This window comes from Cherax quadricarinatus, chromosome 28 (assembly GCF_038502225.1).
Source record: "Cherax quadricarinatus isolate ZL_2023a chromosome 28, ASM3850222v1, whole genome shotgun sequence".
Taxonomy (NCBI): Eukaryota; Metazoa; Arthropoda; class Malacostraca; order Decapoda; family Parastacidae; genus Cherax; species Cherax quadricarinatus.
In genome coordinates, this window is record NC_091319.1 from 33,910,514 (window position 1) to 33,932,964 (window position 22,451).

A 22,451-nucleotide genomic window follows, 5' to 3' on the forward strand; every position below is an offset into this window, starting at 1 on the left:
TTAGTGTTACCACACATAGTGGTCCCACACATAGTGTTACCAAACAGTGGTCCCACACATAGTGTTACAACACATAGTGTTCCCACACACCAACGTCAAAGACCTGGGAGTGATCATGTCGGAGGATCTCACCTTCAAGGACCATAACATTGTATCAATCGCATCTGCTAGAAAAATGACAGGATGGATAATGAGAACCTTCAAAACTAGGGAGGCCAAGCCCATGATGACACTCTTCAGGTCACTTGTTCTATCTAGGCTGGAATATTGCTGCACACTAACAGCACCTTTCAAGGCAGGTGAAATTGCCGACCTAGAAAATGTACAGAGAACTTTCATAGCGCGCATAACGGAGATAAAACACCTCAATTATTGGGAGCGCTTGAGGTTCCTAAACCTGTATTCCCTGGAACGCAGGAGGGAGAGATACATGATTATATACACCTGGAAAATCCTAGAGGGACTAGTACCGAACTTGCACACGAAAATCACCCACTACGAAAGCAAAAGACTTGGCAGACGATGCACCATCCCCCCAATGAAAAGCAGGGGTGTCACTAGCACGTTAAGAGACCATACAATAAGTGTCAGGGGCCCGAGACTGTTCAATTGCCTCCCAGCACACATAAGGGGGATTACCAACAGACCCCTGGCAGTCTTCAAGCTGGCACTGGACAAGCACCTAAAGTCAGTTCCGGATCAGCCGGGCTGTGGCTCGTATGTTGGTTTGCGTGCAGCCAGCAGCAACAGCCTGGTTGATCAGGCTCTGATCCACCAGGAGGCCTGGTCTCAGACCGGGCCGCGGGGGCGTTGACCCCCGGAACTCTCTCCAGGTAAACTCCAGGTAAACACATAGTGTTCCCACACATAGTGTTACCACACATAGTGTTCCCACACATAGTGTTACCACACATAGTGTTACCACACATAGTGTTACCACACAGTATTCCCAAACATAGTGTTACCACACTCAGTGTTCCCACACACGGTGTTCCAACACATAGTGTTACCACACATAGTGTTGCCATACATAGTGTTCCCACACAGTGTTCCCACATATAGTGTTACCACACATAGTGTTACCACACATAGTGTTCCTTTACATACTGTTCCCACACACAGTGTTCCCACACATAGTGTTCCCACACATAGTGTTCCCACAAAAATTGTTCCCACACATAGTGTTCCCATACACAGTGTTCCCACACACATAGTGTTCCCACACACAGTGCTCCCACACACAGTGTTCCCGAACTTAGTGTTCCCTCACATACTGTTCCCACACACAGCGTTCCCACACATAATGTTCCCGCACATAATGTTCCCACACACAGTGTTCCCACACATAGTGTTCTCTCACATACTGTTCCCAGACACAGTGTTCTTACAGATAGTGTTCCCACACACAGTGTTTCCACACATAGTGTTCCCTCACATACTGTTCCCACACACAGTGTTCCCACACATAGTGTTCACACGAATAGTGTTCCCTCACATACTGTTCCCACACACAGTGTTTCCACACATTGTGTTACCACACGTAGAGTTCCCACACATAGTGCTCCCACACATAGTGTTCCTTCACATAATGTTCCCACACTTAGTGTTCCCTCACATACTGTTCCAACACACAGTGTTTCCATACATAGTCCAGTTTGGATCCGAGATCTGCCATACTGCCGCAGAGTACGACGTCCGGATTAAGTCCTTACAGGCCAGTGCATTTTCCAGTAGCGTACCCAAGCGGTCAGGCACTGATGATCCTGTCATTCCTGTCTGTGTTCCTGCACCTTCAGGCTTGCATGATAGTGTCCAGTTACCTCAAGTGTCCGAGGACGCTCTGACTACCTTGAGTGCTGAGCCTATCCCTGCAATGTCTGCTAGTTCAAGTAGTAGTTTCTCCACAGGGGACGCCTTACCTGGAGTTTACCTGGAGAGAGTTCCGGGGGTCAACGCCCCCGCGGCCCGGTCTGTGACCAGTCCTCCTGGTGGATCAGAGCCTGATCAACCAGGCACTTACCGCTGGCTGCACGCAATCCAACGTACGAGGCACAGCCCGGCTGGTCAGGAACCGACTTTAGGTGCTTGTCCAGTGCCAGCTTGAAGACTGCCAGGGGTCTGTTGGTAATCCCCCTTATGTATGCTGGGAGGCAGTTGAACAGTCTCGGGCCCCTGACACTTATTGTATGGTCTCTTAACGTGCTAGTGACAACCCTGCTTTTCATTGGGGGGATGTTGCATCGTCTGCCACTTTAGCTTTCGTAGTGAGTGATTTTCGTGTGCAAGTTCGGTACTAGTCCCTCTAGGATTTTCCAGGTGTATATAATCAAGTATCTCTCCCGCCTGCGTTCCAGGGAATACAGGTTCAGGAACCTCAAGCGCTCCCAGTAATTGAGGTGTTTTATCTCCGTTATGCGCGCCGTGAAGGTTCTCTGTACATTTCCTAGGTCAGCAATTTCACCTGCCTTGGAAGGTACTGTTAGTGTGCAGCAATATTCCAGCCTAGATAGAACAAGTGACCTGAAGAGTGTCATCATGGGCTTGGCCTCCCTAGTTTTGAAGGTTCTCATTATCCATCCTGTCATTTTTCTAGCAGATGCGATTGATACAATGTTATGGTCCTTGAAGGTGAGATCCTCCGACATGATCACTCCCAGGTCTTTGACGTTGGTGTTTCGCTCTATTTTGTGGCCAGAATTTGTTTTGTACTCTGATGAAGATTTAATTTTCTCGTGTTTACCATATCTGAGTAATTGAAATTTCTCATCGTTGAACTTCATATTGTTTTCTGCAGCCCACTGAAAGATTCGGTTGATGTCAGCCTGGAGCCTTGCAGTGTCTGCAATGGAAGACACTGTCATGCAGATTCGGGTGTCATCTGCAAAGGAAGACACGGTGCTGTGGCTGACATCCTTGTCTATGTCGGATATGAGGATGAGGAACAAGATGGAAGCGAGTACTGTGCCTTGTGGAACAGAGCTTTTCACCGTAGCTGCCTCGGACTTTACTCTGTTGACGACTACTCTCTGTGTTCTGTTAGTGAGGAAATTATAGATCCATCGACCGACTTTTCCTGTTATTCTTTTAGCACGCATTTTGTGCGCTATTACGCCATGGTCACACTTGTCGAAGGCTTTTGCAAAGTCTGTATATATTACATCTGCATTCTTTTTGTCTTCTAGTGCATTTAGGACCTTGTCGTAGTGATCCAATAGTTGAGACAGACAGGAGCGACCTGTTCTAAACCCATGTTGCCCTGGGTTGTGTAACTGATGGGTTTCTAGATGGGTGGTGATCTTGCTTCTTAGGACCCTTTCAAAGATTTTTATGATATGGGATGTTAGTGCTATTGGTCTGTAGTTCTTTGCTGTTGCTTTACTGCCCCCTTTGTGGAGTGGGGCTATATCTGTTGTTTTTAGTAACTGTGGGACGACCCCCGTGTCCATGCTCCCTCTCCATAGGATGGAAAAGGCTCGTGATAGGGGTTTCTTGCAGTTCTTGATGAACACAGAGTTCCATGAGTCTGGCCCCGGGGCAGAGTGCATGGGCATGTCATTTATCGCCTGTTCGAAGTCATTTGGCGTCAGGATAACATCGGATAGGCTTGTGTTAATCAAATTTTGTGGCTCTCTCATAAAAAAATCATTTTGATCTTCGACTCTCAGTCTGGTTAGCGGCTTGCTAAAAACTGAGTCATATTGGGACTTGAGTAGCTCACTCATTTCCTTGCTGTCATCTGTGTAGGACCCGTCTTGTTTAAGTAGGGGCCCAATACTGGACGTTGTTCTCGATTTTGATTTGGCATAGGAGAAGAAATACTTTGGGTTTCTTTCGATTTCATTTATGGCTTTTAGTTCTTCCCGCGATTCCTGACTCCTAAAGGATTCTTTTAGCTTAAGTTCGATGCTTGCTATTTCTCTGACCAGTGTCTCCCTACGCATTTCAGATATATTGACCTCTTTTAGCTGCTCTGTTTTTCTTTTCCGTCGCCTGTAAAGGGAGCGCCTGTCTCTTTCTGTTTTACATCTACTACTCCTTTTTCTTAGAGGAATAAGCCTTGTGCATACATCGAGTGCCACCGAGTTAATCTGTTCTAGGCATAAGTTGGGGTCTGTGTTGCTTAGTATATCTTCCCAGCTTATATCGGTTAGGACTTGGTTTACTTGGTCCCACTTTATGTTTTTGTTATTGAAGTTGAATTTGGTGAATGCTCCCTCGTGACTAATCTCATTATGTCGGTCTGGGGCTCTGCGCATACATGACTGAACCTCAATTATGTTGTGTTCTGAGTATATTGTTTTTGATATGGTGACATTTCTTATCAGATCATCATTGTTAGTGAAGATGAGGTCTAGTGTATTCTCCAGTCTAGTAGGCTCTATTATTTGCTGGTTTAAATTGAATTTTGTGCAGATTTAAAAGCTCGCGTGAGTGTGAGTTTTCATCAGAGCTGCCTCCTGGTGTTATTACTGCAACAATATTATTTGCTATATTCCTCCATTTTAGGTGCCTTAAGTTGAAATCCCCCAGGAGCAAGATGTTGGGTGCAGGAGGTGGAAGGTTTTCCAGAGAGTGGTCAATTTTTAACAGCTGTTCCTGGAATTGCTGGGATGTTGCATCCGGAGGCTTGTAGACTACCACAATGACTAGGTTTTGGTTCTCGACCTTTACTGCTAGAACTTCCACTACATCATTTGAGGCATTTAGCAGTTCTGTGCAAACAAGTGACTCTGCAATGTACAGGCCAACCCCCCCCCCCTTTTGCCTGTTCACTCTGTCACATCTGTATAGGTTGTAACCTGGGATCCATATTTCGTTGTCCAAGTGATCCTTTATGTGAGTCTCAGTGAAAGCCACGAACATTGCCTTTGCCTCTGCAAGCAGTCCACGGATGAAAGGTATTTTGTTGTTTGTTGCTGGCTTTAGACCCTGTATATTTGCAAAGAAGAATGTTATCGGACTGGTGGTATTGTTGGTACTGGGGGGGGATTTTTTTTCCGGCATTAGTATCTGTATCTGTCCTCAATAATTCTACCTCACTTTAAGAAATACTCAATTGCCCAATTTTATTCTAAAATCCCTATTATTGCCCAATTTTGCTTTAAACTATATTGATCAAACTTATTGTAAACTTCTTTTATTGACCATTTTATTCTATGCTTTTTTAAACTAGTATTTTTAACTACAACTTTTATATTATCCTGTCTACCATCTTACTAGCATATTATAACCAAGTCATTGCCATTTTTATTTTTATCATTTTTTTTATTATTATTCTTTTGCTACCTTAACTTGTGTATTTTATCCTGTCAATTTAAATCTAGTTATACTCTAACTCTTGTAAACAACTTATATAAGACCTTAGTGCAATTACAATTGAGAGTCTTGTGCCTTTATTATATTATTAGATTAAACACAGTTGTACTATAGTCAATACCCAATTCATTATATTAGACCATAGTGCAATTACTAGTGAGAGACTGGTGCTATTCTTAATTTGTATTTTTATATTATTAGATTAAATCTAGTTGTACTATAGCTCATTCTAGCTCAAAACATAGACTCCACAAAAGTCATTATATTAGACCTTAGTGCAATTACAAGTGAGAGTCTTGTTCTATTTTAAATTTGTATTTTTATATTACTAGTTTATACCTAGTTGTACTTTAGTTCATTCCAGCACAACACATAGACAACATCAACTTCATTATGTGTGTAGTGACTTGTAGTGATACTGGTCCTGTGGGGAGCAGCAGCAGGATAATACTGCACCACCTCTCGTGGCCCTTAACAACAACAACAGTTTGGTGTGTGTCATGGGCCCCAACACATGGTGTGTGATTCTCTCCTACTATATCCATTTATCAGTGATGCAGATTACATGGTGAGTTTAAATATGTGGCCTGTAGTTATAACTTTTCTCTTGACATATGCAAGACATCACCATCCCTGTAGAAGCCGTTATTAGATGTACTAGTCATTATATTTTGTTGTTGCAGAAGTACTATGAAGATTCTATGTTCAATAAAGCCTAGAGATAAGGCCTGTGTTTCTATCACAACAATTTATTGAACATAGAATCCTGGGCTACCTGGTGGTGATCCTGCGCTAGACTACATCACAACATGGAGCGTTTACTGAAACCTGAGAGGCTAGACTGTGACCCCAGCTTATCAACGGCTGCTCAGGAATGGAAGCACTGGTTTAAGACTTTCGAAAACTTCTTGGGAGCCCTTCCTAAAGAAGATCTAGATAAACTAAGTCTGCTCATCAATTTTGTGTCACCTAAGATATACGAGGCTATTTCTGAGTGTAATACCTACGAAGATGCTATCAAAACCCTCAAGTCTCAGTATATTAAACCTACAAATGAAATCTTTGCACGCTATCGCCTTGCAACTCGCCGCCAGCAGATTGATGAATCCTTAGAGGAATACTTTCAAGCACTGAAAATTTTAGGTAAGGACTGTCACGTCCAAGCAGTGACAGCTGCTCAGTATTGTGAAGAGTCCATCAGGGATGCTTTTATCAGTGGCCTGCAATCACCAATAATAAGGCAGCGTTTATTGGAGAATAAAACTCTCGACTTAGCCGCTGCCTTTGACCAGGCAAGAGCTCTAGATTCAGCCCAGAAGAATTCTGAAGTATACAGTACCACTCAGCCTTCTCGAGTGGTAAGTGCTGCAATTCCTGACCAAGACTCTTGCAATGAAGTTACTGTGGAACCTGCCTCAGTGACAGCAGCAGCAGGTACGGTGTGTTTCTTTTGTGGTTTTTCAAGACATCCACGTCCAAAGTGTCCTGCTCGTGAAGCAATGTGCCATAAATGCCTCAAGAAAGGTCACTTTGCTAAAGTATGTCGTGCTAAGGCATCAACAAGAGCTAGTGCCTCCACACATTCCAGTGATCATGCGACTCTAGCAACAGTGACTTCTGCGGCTACTCCAAATTCACTGTCAAAGGCAGTTGTGAAAGTATTCATCAAAGGAACAGAAGTAGATGGTCTTATTGATAGTGGCAGCTCAGAGAGTTTCATCAACCTTGACTTAGTTAAACGCCACTCCTTGACTCTACATCACTCATCAGGTACCGTTTCCATGGCATCAACATCTCTCTCTATTCAGACCTTAGGGTTTTGTAAGGTAAATCTCAGAGTTAATGGAAAGGATTATCAAGATGTACATTTAGCTATTCTGCCACAACTGTGCTCTGATGTTATCCTTGGTCAGGACTTTCAGAAGCTGCATGGTAGTGTCACCTTAACATATGGAGGTGAACTGCCTCCTCTTGTTGTCTGTGGACTTAGCACTTTAAGGGTAGACCCACCAAAGCTGTTTGCAAATCTTACCGCGGATTGCCATCCTATATCAGCTAAGTCACGCCGCTATTCTTATGAGGATCGGATGTTCATTGAGAAAGAAACTCAGAGGCTGCTGAAGGAGGGTATTATAGAACCGAGTGATTCCCCTTGGCGTGCACAGGTTGTTGTTGTTAAAGATGGTTATAGGAAACGGAGACTGGCTATCGATTACTCTGAGACAATCAACAAATTTACACTTCTTGATGGGTACCCTCTACCTCGAATTGACGATACAGTGAACAAAATTGCTCAGTACTATGTGTTTAGCACAATTGATTTACAGAGTGCCTATCATCAAGTCCCTATAAGGAATGAAGATAAACCATACACAGCGTTTCAGGCTAGTGATGGCCTGTATCAGTTTACCAGAGTCCCTTTTGGAGTCACCAATGGGGTAGCCTGCTTCCAACGAATTATGGATTCACTCATTCAGGAAGAGCAACTCATGGGAACTTACGCGTATTTAGATAATGTTACCATTTGTGGCAAGACCCAGGAGGAACATGATGCAAACCTTGATAAGTTTTTGGAAGCCGCCAAGAAGAAAAATATCAGTTACAATGAGGAAAAGTGCACTTTCTCAACTAAAAGGCTTAGCATCCTTGGTTATGTAGTGGAAGGAGGTTCAATATTCCCAGACCCTGAACGACTACGACCTCTACGGGAACTTCCAATGCCTCAAGACAAAAAGTCACTCCGAAGAACTCTTGGTCTCTTTGCTTATTACTCACAATGGATCTACAACTATTCAAGTAAAGTCTGCCCATTGAGTGCTACCACATTTCCTGTGACAAAGGAAGCAGAAGCCGCTTTCCATACTCTCAAACAGGACATTGAAAACTCAGTAGTTCAAGCCATTGATGAGTCCCTACCATTCGAAGTGGAAACGGATGCATCTGACATTGCCATTGCTGCAGTCTTATCTCAGGCAGGACGACCAGTAGCCTTCTTTTCGAGAACTTTTCAAGGATCAGAGAAATGTTATGCTGCTGTAGAAAAGGAAGCCCAGGCCATCATAGAAGCAGTTCGCCACTGGAGGCATTATTTAACTGGTAGACATTTCACCATAAGGACTGACCAACGGTCCGTGATGTATATGTTCGACAAGAAGCACAAAAGTAGGATAAAGAATGACAAGATATTACGCTGGAGGATGGAACTATCGTGTTATGACTTTGATATTCTGTACCGACCGGGTCAAGAGAACATCTCACCTGATGCATTCTCTAGGTCCCACTGTGGAGCAGCATGTCATGATTTGCAATCACTCTCAGCTCTCCACAAGGCTTTGTGTCACCCAGGAGTTACACGCCTGTACCATTTTGTCAAATCAAAGAACATGCCCTACTCAGTGGAAGATGTGCGACAAGTGATCAGAGCATGCAGAGTATGTGCAGAGTGCAAGCCAAACTTTCATCAGCCAGAGAAGACTCATCTCATAAAATCCACCCAGCCTTTCGAAAGATTGAATATAGATTTCAAAGGACCTCTACCAAGCACAAATCAGAAAAGGTATTTCCTTAACATAGTAGATGACTATTCAAGGTTTCCCTTTGTATTCCCCTGTGCAAATATGGCTGCTTCAACTGTTATTAGTTGTCTTTCACAGTTGTTCTCTATTTTTGGTATGCCAGCTTATATCCATTCAGACAGGGGATCCTCGTTCATGAGTAACGAACTTCAGGAGTTTTTGGCTAGCAAAGGTATTGCCTGCAGCAGAACAACAAGCTACAACCCTCAAGGCAATGGTCAAGTGGAGCAGTTCAATGGTACTATATGGAAGGCAGTTACAATGACATTGAAGTCGCGCAATCTACCTATTCAACACTGGCAAACTGTCGTACCTGATGCTCTTCACTCTATTAGATCACTGCTGTGCACAGCTACTAATGCAACCCCTCATGAAAGACTCCTCAACTATTCACGTCGTTCCTCTACGGGAGCATCCGTGCCCACTTGGTTATGTCATCCTGGACCCGTTCTCCTGAAGAGTCACCGTAGGATGAACAAGACGGATCCTTTAGTGGAAGAGGTAGAGCTCCTGCAAGCTAATCCACATTACGCCCACATTCGCTACCAAAATGGTGAAGAGACTACAGTATCTACAAGACATTTAGCCCCAGTTGAAATCCCAATTAGTGTGGAATCTCAAGATACACCAATAGATGTGAAAGATGCTTCGTTTTCTCCTGGAAAGCCCCTTGAGACTACCCCTATGGAAATAGAGGATTCTGCTCCAGCAGTTAATCAAACCCCGCTGGAAAATATCGAACCTGGTGAAGAGGCTCAAGGGCTACGAAGGTCGGGACGTGTACGTCGCCCACCTAACAGTTTGGGAGATTACTGTCTCTGATATTTTAGAAGGGGGAGATTGTAGTGATACTGGTCCTGTGGGGAGCAGCAGCAGGATAATACTGCACCACCTCTCGTGGCCCTTAACAACAACAACAGTTTGGTGTGTGTCATGGGCCCCAACACATGGTGTGTGATTCTCTCCTACTATATCCATTTATCAGTGATGCAGATTACATGGTGAGTTTAAATATGTGGCCTGTAGTTATAACTTTTCTCTTGACATATGCAAGACATCACCATCCCTGTAGAAGCCTAGAAGATGATTGATTATTAGATGTACTAGTCATTATATTTTGTTGTTGCAGAAGTACTATGAAGATTCTATGTTCAATAAAGCCTAGAGATAAGGCCTGTGTTTCTATCACAACACTTCACACAAACATCCCAAATTTCAGTGAGAAATTAAAGTCACTAATAACAAACAGACAAATGAATAAGCACCACCTTCTCTTAGCTGGAGACATCAACATCAACCTTGGCTTACTAGATGATCAGCCTGTAACTGATTTCATCAACAATATGAACAACACACTTCTCATACCAACAATAACTAAACCAACCAGGCTCACTGAGACAAGTGCAACCATAATAGACCACATATGGACCAATATACTAGCCCCTCTTAAATCAGGGATAATCACAGATAGCACTACAGACCACTACCCTACCTTCCTCCTGACAAACATTAGTAAACCACCACTTGAATTCAACAAAGTCTCATTTAGACTCCATGACGAGGCCTCAATAAGGAAGTTCACAGCTGACCTAGAGATTGTTGACTGGCCTACAGAATTCTCCAAGGCCAATGGTATTGATGACTGGACAGACATTTTTCTTAACAAATTACTTAGACTATACAATAAACATTGTCCTATAAAAACGAAACAGATCACAAACAAACGGCTTGGTTGCCCATGGCTAACCAGTACCATTCTGAAATCCATTGACAAGAAACACCAATATGAAAAGCAATATAGACAGGGCTTAATACACAAAGATATTCTTAAACACTATTCATCATTTCTCACCAAAGTAATAAAGAAAGCCAAACAACTATACTACTCCAGTAGATTCACAGACACTAGAGGAGATATAAAAAAGACCTGGAAAACACTCAGTTTCTAGGGACCCACAAACTGAAAAAAAACAAGAATATTGTCCTAACTAAACCTAATGAAACACCACTACATCCCACTGACACAGCTAACAAGATAAACGACTTCTTCTCAACCATAGGATCTAATCTCGCCAATAAAATCCCACATACCAATGCCCATGCCGGGGACTACCTAGATGGGAATTTCCCAAATTCCTTCTATCTTGCACCAACTGAGCCCTCGGAAGTCACCGAGATTATAAAGTCACTTAAAAACAACTCAGGGAATCTGTCTAATGTCCCACCATTACTGTACAAGAGAGCGGCCCATATCCTTTCGCATGCTATTTCATTGCTTTTTAACAAGTCACTAGAAACTAGCATCTTCCCGAAACTACTCAAGATGGCAAGGGTTACACCAATACATAAAGGTGGTGACCCTACAGACTTAAACAACTATAGGCCAATATCAAACTTACCATTGCTATCCAAAATCTTTGAGAAACTCGTGCACAGGAGACTATATTCATTTATAACAACACAAAACATACTCAACCCCTGCCAATTTGGATTCAGGAAAAATAAAAGCACTAATGATGCAATCATAAAAATGCTAGATCTGCTTTACACAGCATTGAAAAATAAGGAATATCCACTAGGAATTTTTATTGACCTAAGAAAAGCTTTTGACACAGTAGACCACGACATCCTACTCCACAAACTTGACCATTACGGTATAAGAGGCCATGCGCTTGCTTATTTCAAATCTTACCTTGCTAATAGGTATCAGTATGTCACCATTAAAGACACAGCATCAACAACACGGCCACTTGATACTGGAGTTCCGCAGGGAAGTGTCCTTGGTCCCCTGCTCTTCCTCATATATATCAGTGATCTTCCAAACGTATCCCAACACCTGAAACCCATTCTCTTTGCTGACAACACGACTTATGTCATCTCTCACCCTAATCTTGCCACCCTCAACACCATTGTTAACGAGGAGCTGATCAAAATATCGACTTGGATGACAGCCAATAAACTTACGCTTAACACTGACAAAACCTACTATATTATGTTTGGTAGCAGAGCAGGAGATGCACAAATTAACATTAAGATCGACAACACTCTAATTACCAGACATAATGAGGGCAAATTCCTAGGCCTATACCTTGACAACAACCTGAATTTCAGCATCCATATCCAACACATAACCAAAAAAGTATCCAAAACGGTTGGGATCCTCTCCAAGATACGATATTACGTGCCGCAAACTGCCCTTATCACACTATACCATTCACTTATATATCCATACCTCACCTATGCTATTTGTGCTTGGGGATCAACTGCAGCAACACACCTAAAGCCAATAATAACCCAACAAAAAGCTGCAGTAAGAATAATCACTAAATCCCATCCCTGGCAACACACCCCCCCACTCTTCATAGATCTAAACTTACTCCCTGTTCAATACATCCACACTTACTACTGTGCAATCTACATCTACAGGACCTTAAACTCCAATATCAACCTTGACCTAAAACGCTTTCTTGATAGTTGTGACAGAACCCACAGGCATAACACCAGACACAAACATCTCTACGACATTCCCCGTGTCCGACTAAACCTTTACAAAAATTCAATGTATGTCAAAGGCCCTAAAATCTGGAACACCCTACCTGAGAACTCTAGAACTGCAGACACATTCATCACCTTCAAAACTACCATTAGAAAACATCTTATCTCCCTGATACACCCCATCAACTAACTACACGAATACCACCTGGTGGTTCACACTTACACTCACTCACCCATTTGACCATAAACAGAAATATTAATCTCAATCTTAAAATAATGAATCCTATGATACTCCAATACTGAAAATATGTACTGTGCCAAAACAAAAGCATTCACATTGCTAAACTCACAAACTAGTATTTAGTCACTTAGCCACAATACCAACTTACCTCATAATTTGTAATATTTTAAAATAAAGAATTAAACTAAGTCTGCCCGAAATGCCTAGCCATGCTAGGCGTTCTAGTGGTACACTCTGTAATCAGTATTTAACTACATGTAAACCACACAACAACCAAATTCTGTAAATTCAACATTGTAATCTTTATAGAGAATAAACTTTTAATTGAATTGAATTGAATTGAATCAACACAAGTATTATATTCGTCATTACAGTAATTAAGAACATCACCACCACCTTGTTCAGCAGCCTTATACTTGCTTTCACAAATTGTGACAATCTTGTTATTGGTACACTCTACACATCTTTCCTTGTGTTGTTCAAGTTGTTGTTTCAGGAGAAATTGTTGTGTTTCCAGTACTTTTATGCGCGACATCAGGTTGTATACCACAGGAGCAAGACTTGGAACATCTGGAGACGTGAAGTCCCGGTCAGCTGAGTTCGTTGGCTGACTGTCAGCTGACTCAGCTAGGCTGGTATTGACAGCCGACGTGATGGAGGTCTGTTGACGTGCTCCCCAGGTGAGGTGCTCAACCCCATTGTCGGAGGGCAGGCATGAGCCAGTATTCAGACCCGAGGTACCTGGTAGTCCTGGGGGGTCATTATGAGGGGTACAGGGTGAAGTGCGGTTGGCTGCGATGCGATCAGCCCTCACACTGCAGTCAGCATGAGCTGCTGTGACTCCTGAGGTCTTACAATTGATACATTGTTTAGCAACAGTCTGTTGCTGTTTGATCATAGCATAACACCGTTCAGAAGGATGAGCATTGGCACACACTGCACACCAGTGTGACTTAGATGGGCATTTCCTGGCGATGTGGCCCCAGCGTTGACACTTATAACATCGACGTTGAGGAGGTCTGTACAATGCAATGTAATAGCGTCTGTTGAGGGCTGCGCGGGAGTGAATATAGCGTGGCAGAGTCCCCTGGCCAGTCCACTCAGCTAATATAAGACAGTTGGAAAGTCGACGAGAGCTTGCAACTTGCTCTGACGCCAGATATTGAGGATTCAAGTGCTTGTTGACGTTGTAGACGACAATAAGCACTTTAGGTGCCCTTGGTGGGGCAGCTCGGAGTTTGATGTTGGCATATTCGTGAGTGAGAAGTTTGTCTATAAATGCTGAATAAAGTTGGTAGAATTACCGACAATATGTAAAGTAAAAGGACACAAGTGCAACTAATGTGACATTTATTGTTGCAACGTTTCGCTCTCCAGGAGCTTTATCAAGCCATTACAAACAATACATGGACACAGAGGGTAAATAAAAGCTCAGAGTGAGGTGCAATACTAGTGAGGTACCATATCGATGTTCACTAATGGTAGTAGTAGTAGTAGTAGTGATAGTGACAAAAGTAATACAATAAGGTAGAGCAATTAATTCGTACAAGAGTAAAAGGATATAAAAGCTATTACTTGGGTAACATAAAAATAGGTTGGACAAACATAGACTGGAAAGAGGCAGCTTGTTCCAGTGTTCACTCTCTGTAATGTGCTTTGTGTAGTATAACAGGAGAGACTATGTGATGGCAGGGTTTACTGTTTTCAGGAGGATTCTTGCTAAGACTTCGGAGATGGTGAAGCTGCCGTTGTTTTGTTTAATTGTATTCGAAACAGGGATGAGTTGTGCGCATTTTCAGAGGCACGAGTAGCAGTGGACTAGCAAAATTCACCTCTACACTGTATGTTGATAGAGGCGAAAGGCTGAGGTAAAATGAAAGGCAGAGGGGAAGCAGAGGCCTGTGAGGGCCTTTTCAAAACGGAAAACTATTTCCAGTGTTTCACTAGGTATATCCCCAGTCACAACTCGCACATAAGAGTTCTCACAACACTGAAGCTGTCTTCCAACAGTATGAGTTTTAATGATGACTTATCAGTCGAGAGAAATGGATAGGCCTGCAAATTAGTAGGTCCAGATCCCCCCCCGGCACACGTCTACTCCCCTCAACCACTCAGCCGAGACTGTTCAAATGATGTATTGAAAGTTTTAGCAGTAAAGATCGAGAATGTTGACCGCTTTGATTTTCTTTTGTGCTGTGCATCGTGGCCATTACGTTTCAATGGCCAGCAGTAATCCGCCATCATGCTGACATTCCATTTGCCCTGGTATCGAGTTTCCATGGTGCAAATATCCTGGTGGAACCGCTCTCCTTGTTCCTCACTGTAGTCCCCACAATTGTGGGGAAAATAGTCAAGATATGAGTGCAAAAAGTGCATCGTCACACTCATTCTAGACCCAAGTTGTTGGAATTTTGAATCAGGTCTTGGATTATTTTTTTTTATCATATTCGGGGGAGCTCCTGTTTCCCAGGAAGTTGTGGACAATCTGTTTGAATGAAAACCAGGCATTCACCTCGACACCTGCTAATACTTCATCAAAATGTTTGTTCTTCATCAATTCCCGAATCTGAGGGCCAACAAAGATTCCTGCCTTCTTGCCTTCACTTATACGAGGAAACTTTGACTCCAGGTACTTGAAGGCAGTTTCATTCTTCTTCAAGGCCTTCACAAAATTTTTCATAAGCCGTAATTTGATGTGGAGTCTTGGCAGAAGAATTTTCTTGGGGTCAACTAGTGGCACAGTTTTCAAGTTGTGATTTCCGGGTAAGAAGCTGGTTCTTGGTGGCCAGTCATTTTGTTCATAGTGCTGGCTGTCTGCCCTACTATCCTTAAAGACCTAGTAGGAGAGCAATAACTTTTAAATCACCACATATGAGAAAATTGTGATTCTGGTACTTGATTGCAAATATTAGTGTCTTCATATTTGCGTAAGTTTCTGACATTTGGACACAATCTAATTTTAATTAGTTACTATGTATTAGGAATAGTTTGCCCGAAATGCCTCAGCATGATAGTGGCTAACTTTGTACTTAGCAAATCAAAATTGTAATTACACATTGTAACCTTAAGAAAGAAATAAACTTTATTTATTTGTTTATTTATTTAAAGGGCAATTGGCACAGATGCAGCTGTGTTGCCATTGTAGAGAAGTACAGACTTTAAACTTCTTTTAGAAGAATCAGTGAAGAGTCTTCATTCATCTGTTTTGTATGACATCCCCATGTGTTCAACTAGGCCAGAAATATTTGAACAAAAAAACTAAAGATTCCTCTTTGTCAAAGAACTGAGTGAATTCCGCTTCACGATGACGGTACCAAGCGAATGTTGTTCCAGGAGCAAGAAGCCTGTGTTCCTTCAGTCTAGAGCCAAGAAACTGTGCACTTTCTTTTGGAAGGTTAAGATCTCTCACCAAGTCATTGAGCTCAGCTTGGTTGAAGGGTTTGGGATCGTCATTTGTTGGTGGTTCATAGTCTACTTCCATCTCCTTAGAATCACTTGTATCAAACTCTGATGAGATTTGCCATGTCTCAGGTGGCACAGAAACAGGAATATCTTCAGAGTGTGGAACAGCCCTTATTGCTGAAGCAATGTTTGGGTATATTATGCTATCTTTAGTCTTCTTGTTGAGTCCAGCTACTTTAGTCATACAAAAGTAGCAGTCACCATGGTGGTTCATCTGCTCCCACCATACCATTGTAGCAGTCAACATGGTGGTTCATCTGCTCCCACTATACCATTGTAGCAGTCATCATGGTGGTTCATCTGCTCCGGCCATACCATTGTAGCAGTCATCATGGTGGTTCATCTGCTCCGGCCATACCATTGTAGCAGTCATCATGGTGGTTCATCTGCTCCCACCATACCATTGTAGCAGTCATCATGGTGGTTCATCTGCTCCCACCATACCATTGTAGCAGTCATCATGGTGATTCATCTGCTCCGGCCATACCATTGTAGCAGTCATCAGGGTGGTTCATCTGCTCCGGCCATACCATTGTAGCAGTCATCATGGTGGTTCATCTGCTCCCACCATACCATTGTAGCAGTCATCATGGTGGTTCATCTGCTCCCACCATACCATTGTAGCAGTCATCATGGTGATTCATCTGCTCCGGCCATACCATTGTAGCAGTCATCATGGTCGTTCTGCTCCCACCATACCATTGTAGCAGTCATCAAAGTGGTTTATCTGCTCCCACCATACCATTGTAGCAGTCATCATGGTGGTTCATGTGCTCCGGCCATACCATTGTAGCAGTCATCATGGTGGTTCATCTGCTCCCACCATACCATTGTAGCAGTCATCATGGTGGTTCATCTGCTCCCACCATACCATTGTAGCAGTCATCATGGTGGTTCATCTGCTCCCACCATACCATTGTAGCAGTCATCATGGTGGTTCATCTGCTCCGGCCATACCATTGTAGCAGTCATCATGGTGGTTCTTCTGCTCCCACCATACCATTGTAGCAGTCATCATAGTGGTTCATCTGCTCCCACCATACCATTGTAGCAGTCATCATGGTGGTTCATCTGCTCCGGCCATACCATTGTAGCAGTCATCATGGTGGTTCATCTGCTCCCACCATACCATTGTAGCAGTCATCATGGTGGTTCATCTGCTCCCACCATACCATTGTAGCAGCCATCATGGTGGTTCATCTGCTCCCGCCATACCATTGTAGCAGTCATCATGGTGGTTCATCTGCTCCCACCATACCATTGTAGCAGTCATCATGGTGGTTCATCTGCTCCCACCATAATATTGTAGCAGTCATCATGGTGGTTAATCTGCTCCCACCATACCATTGTGGCAGTCATCATGGTGGTTCATCTGCTCCCACCATACCATTGTAGCAGTCATCATGGTGGTTCATCTGCTCCCACCATACCATTGTAGCAGTCATCATAGTGGTTCATCTGGTCCCACCATGCCATTGTAGCAGTCATCATGGTGGTTCATCTTCTCCCACCATACCATTGTAGCAGTCATCATAGTGGTTCATCTGGTCCCACCATGCCATTGTAGCAGTCATCATGATGGTTCATCTGCCTCCACCATACCATTATAGCAGTCATCATGGTGGTTCATCTGCTCCCACCATACCATTGTAGCAGTCATCATGGTGGTTCATCTGCTCCGGCCATACCATTGTAGCAGTCATCATGGTGGTTCTTCTGCTCCCACCATACCATTGTAGCAGTCATCATAGTGGTTCATCTGCTCCCACCATACCATTGTAGCAGTCATCATGGTGGTTCATCTGCTCCGGCCATACCACTGTAGCAGTCATCATGGTGGTTCATCTGCTCCCACCATACCATTGTAGCAGTGATCATGGTGGTTCATCTGCTCCCACCATACCATTGAAGCAGTCATCATGGTGGTTCATCTGCTCCCGATATACCATTGTAGTAGTCATCATGGTGGTTCATCTGCTCCCACCATACCATTGTAGCAGTCATCATGGTGGTTAATCTGCCTCGTTGTAGCGTGCCTCGTTGTGCTCCGGGTTTTCTGGTGTTTTCACGGTCGCTCTTACGTGCTAGAACTTTAATTTGTGTCATCAATCCTATACGATACATCCCTCTAGCGCCTGGAACCAATCTTGGGCGGAAAACATTATATACTGAGTCAAAAAAGGAGAATTAGTGTGCATTACCTAGCAGAGTTTACTGCCAGAGGGGAATCATAGGCCTGTTTCCCGTGTGAAAAAAATAATAATAATTGAACTTTGTGTCAGAGGAAAGAAAGTCTCCCTGAAAGCATTGAGTATACATAGTGTATAGTGTATACTACAGTGGCTCCCTAGTATATTGATGATAAAGGCTAAAGTGTCATTTGAAAACAGGTGAATTTGTAAATGAAGTGATAAGCCTATAGAGGCAGGTGCCAGAAGTCGCCAGAAACTTACCACAGGTCAGCTGTTTTTAATAATCTTCCTGGCCTGCTAGTGTACTCGCATATAATCTAGTGATACCAGTGAATAGCAGAATACAGTGTTGTAGTAGCAACTAACCAGTATTATAATGGTACTTAGTGGAGTGGAGTGACTTTCATTAGTTTCTTTTTCTTGAAATACGAGACGTTACTGTGAATTTCATATAACCTGTAGTTACCAGCGGTCGCAATATACACAAAGAAAAGCAATTATTACTACAGAAAAAGCATCCTTCCTCCAAAATTTGCACCAGTCAACTATAGTGATAATATAGCATTTATTGTAGTGGAGACGGAAAAAACAAAAATAGAAAAGCCAGATACAGCGATTGATAAACAAAGAGGTCGACTGTACGTCATTGCAGGAGCTGCCAGATATCACCGGCTCTTCAACACGCAAGTTATACTTTTGTATCAGTCAAATCACATATTACTCGGGTAGATAATTTCCAGTAGATCCTTCATGTGTTAGCTCAAATCACCGACCAGTATGTTTTAAATAAGTGACCCACTGATCAGAGCAGATCGACTGGTCCGAACCCTTGACTGGTCCGAACCCGGGACTGGTTTCAAACAGTTCCGTTGGACAATAAAGCAGACTGTAAACGGATGGGTTTGTAGGCGCCCTTATAAACACAAACATTAAAAATCAGGAACGTGACGGTAAGCTGTCCAATATACAAAAAGAGTTAGAAACAGAAATACAAATAGCTAGAGCTTCATTTAAGGTTATTAATATAATATTCAAGAGGTTGCTAGTAGAATTGCAGTAAATCAACCATTCAAATCATTATGAAGCTGTGTGTAGTCTGTGGTCAGTCAAACAAACGGGCTTCCACATGGATAAATTGTCATTTTTGTGGAAATTGGTGTCACGCTCCTTGTGCAGATATCCCAGAACTAGCTACAAGCAGTATTAAAACAGAGAAGTGTTTTTGGGTATGCCCAAATGAGGAAAATCTGTGGACTAAAATCACAAGGGTATTAAAAGAGGATAACATCAAAGCTGCTTTCATAGAAAACCTGGAAGCTTTCTACAACAGATGGGAACATAAAAAGTCTGGGCTGAATGGTACTGCCCTTGATACTGGCCATGTAGTCACAAACTGTAAGGCTGGAGGTGATGTCCTGGTAGTCAGTAAATGTGGGGCTGATAGTGCTGTCCTGGGAGACAGTAATGGTGAAGCTGGAGGTGCTGTCCTGGGAGACAGAAATGGTGAAGCTGGAGATACTGTCCTGGGAGACAGTAATGGTGAAGGTGGAGATTTTGTCCAGGTAGTCGGGAATTATACGCAGGAAGGAATACATATAAATGACCTCATAGAGGACAGGAGCCATAGTAGGGAAACAAGTGTAGTCAAAGATAAGATAAAACCAATATTGCAAACTAGAAATACCGCAGGAAATAGCAAACAAGAGGACTCCAATAGCAATAGTGAGGATAAATTACCAAAAACAACTGGTGGGAGCTCCATTGTTGGTGCTAGGGAGGATAGGAATAAGACAGGGAAACATGCACCAACAGGGAATACAGTCACAGAAACCCAAGGCAAACGGAAACCAAGCCTGTGCACATACTATGCACTTGGTATCTGCTGGCATGGGAAATCTGGAAAAACAGATGGGACATGCAACTATGACCACCCTAGAAAATGTCATGCCCATATGACAACAGGAAAATGCAAACTCCCTTCCTGTAAGCTTTTTCACCCTGAAATGTGTACCTCTTCAGTACAGGAAAGACTGTGCTATAACTTAAATTGCCAGGCATACCATCTGATGACACTGTGCTCTTGGGAGATTCTGAAGAGAAGTTGCAGAGATTGGTGGATGAATTTGGTAGGGTGTGCAAAAGAAGAAAATTAAAGGTGAATACAGGAAAGAGTAAGGTTATGAGGATAACAAAAAGATTAGGTGATGAAAGATTGAATATCAGATTGGAGGGAGAGAGTATGGAGGAGGTGAACGTATTCAGATATTTGGGAGTGGACGTGTCAGCGGATGGGTCTATGAAAGATGAGGTGAATCATAGAATTGATGAGGGAAAAAGAGTGAGTGGTGCACTTAGGAGTCTGTGGAGACAAAGAACTTTGTCCTTGGAGGCAAAGAGGGGAATGTATGAGAGTATAGTTTTACCAACGCTCTTATATGGGTGTGAAGCGTGGGTGATGAATGTTGCAGCGAGGAGAAGGCTGGAGGCAGTGGAGATGTCATGTCTGAGGGCAATGTGTGGTGTGAATATAATGCAGAGAATTCGTAGTTTGGAAGTTAGGAGGAGGTGCGGGATTACCAAAACTGTTGTCCAGAGGGCTGAGGAAGGGTTGTTGAGGTGGTTCGGACATGTAGAGAGAATGGAGCGAAACAGAATGACTTCAAGAGTGTATCAGTCTGTAGTGGAAGGAAGGCGGGGTAGGGGTCGGCCTAGGAAGGGTTGGAGGGAGGGGGTAAAGGAGGTTTTGTGTGCGAGGGGCTTGGACTTCCAGCAGGCATGCGTGAGCGTGTTTGATAGGAGTGAATGGAGACAAATGGTTTTTAATACTTGACGTGCTGTTGGAGTGTGAGCAAAGTAACATTTATGAAGGGATTCAGGGAAACCGGCAGGCCGGACTTGAGTCCTGGAGATGGGAAGTACAGTGCCTGCACTCTGAAGGAGGGGTGTTAATGTTGCAGTTTAAAAACTGTAGTGTAAAGCACCCTTCTGGCAAGACAGTGATGGAGTGAATGATGGTGAAAGTTTTTCTTTTTCGGGCCACCCTGCCTTGGTGGGAATCGGCCAGTGTGATTATAAATAGATTATTATAACCATCTAAAGGGGACAAAAAGATACAAAACATCCAGGCCATGGGAAAACCTGGGTAGCCACAGCCACTCAAGAGGGAGAGGTTTTTTAGTGCCAGGAAGGAAAAAAAACTGGCAGGAAATGGCAGAAATCGTACACCAAATCCAGTCATTCCTGGAGTGGAACCACAGTCGATGGCCTCCACTCCAAACCAACAGATACAGATACTAATGCCGGAAAAAAAATCCCCCCCCAGTACCAACAATACCACCAGTCCGATAACATTCTTCTTTGCAAATATACAGGGTCTAAAGCCAGCAACAAACAACAAAATACCTTTCATCCGTGGACTGCTTGCAGAGGCAAAGGCAATGTTCGCGGCTTTCACTGAGACCCACATAAAGCATCACTTGGACAACGAAATATGGATCCCAGGTTACAACCTATACAGATGTGACAGAGTGAACAGGCAAAAGGGGGGGGTTGGCCTGTACATTGCAGAGTCACTTGTTTGCACAGAACTGCTTAATGCCTCAAATGACGTAGTGGAAGTTTTAGCAGTAAAGGTCGAGAACCAAAACTAGTCATTGTGGTAGTCTACAAGCCTCCGGATGCAACATCCCAGCAATTCCAGGAACAGCTGTTAAAAATTGACCACTGTCTGGAAAATCTTCCAGCTCCTGCACCCAACATCTTGCTCCTGGGGGATTTCAACTTAAGGCACCTAAAATGGAGGAATATAGCAAATAATATTGTTGCAGTAATAACACCATAAGGCAGCTCTGATGAAAACTCACACTCACACGAGCTTTTAAATCTCTGCACAAAATTCAATTTAAACCAGCAAATAATAGAGCCTACTAGACTGGAGAATACACTAGACCTCATCTTCACTAACAATGATGATCTGATAAGAAATGTCACCATATCAAAAACAATATACTCAGATCACAACATAATTGAGGTTCAGACATGTATGCGTGGAGCCCCAGACCGACAAAATGAGACTAGTCACGAGGGAGCATTCACCAAATTCAACTTCAATAACAAAAACATAAAGTGGGACCAAGTAAACCAAGTCCTAACCGATATAAGCTGGGAAGA

At 43.1% G+C, this 22,451-nt stretch overlaps 1 protein-coding gene across 1 annotated transcript in view; it reads right to left on the reverse strand.

Moving 5' to 3' along the window:
* Positions 1-22,451, reverse strand: part of LOC138853344 (uncharacterized) — a 282,733-nt gene that overhangs the window by 16,182 nt on the left and 244,100 nt on the right. The gene's annotated exons all lie outside the window — the stretch shown is intronic.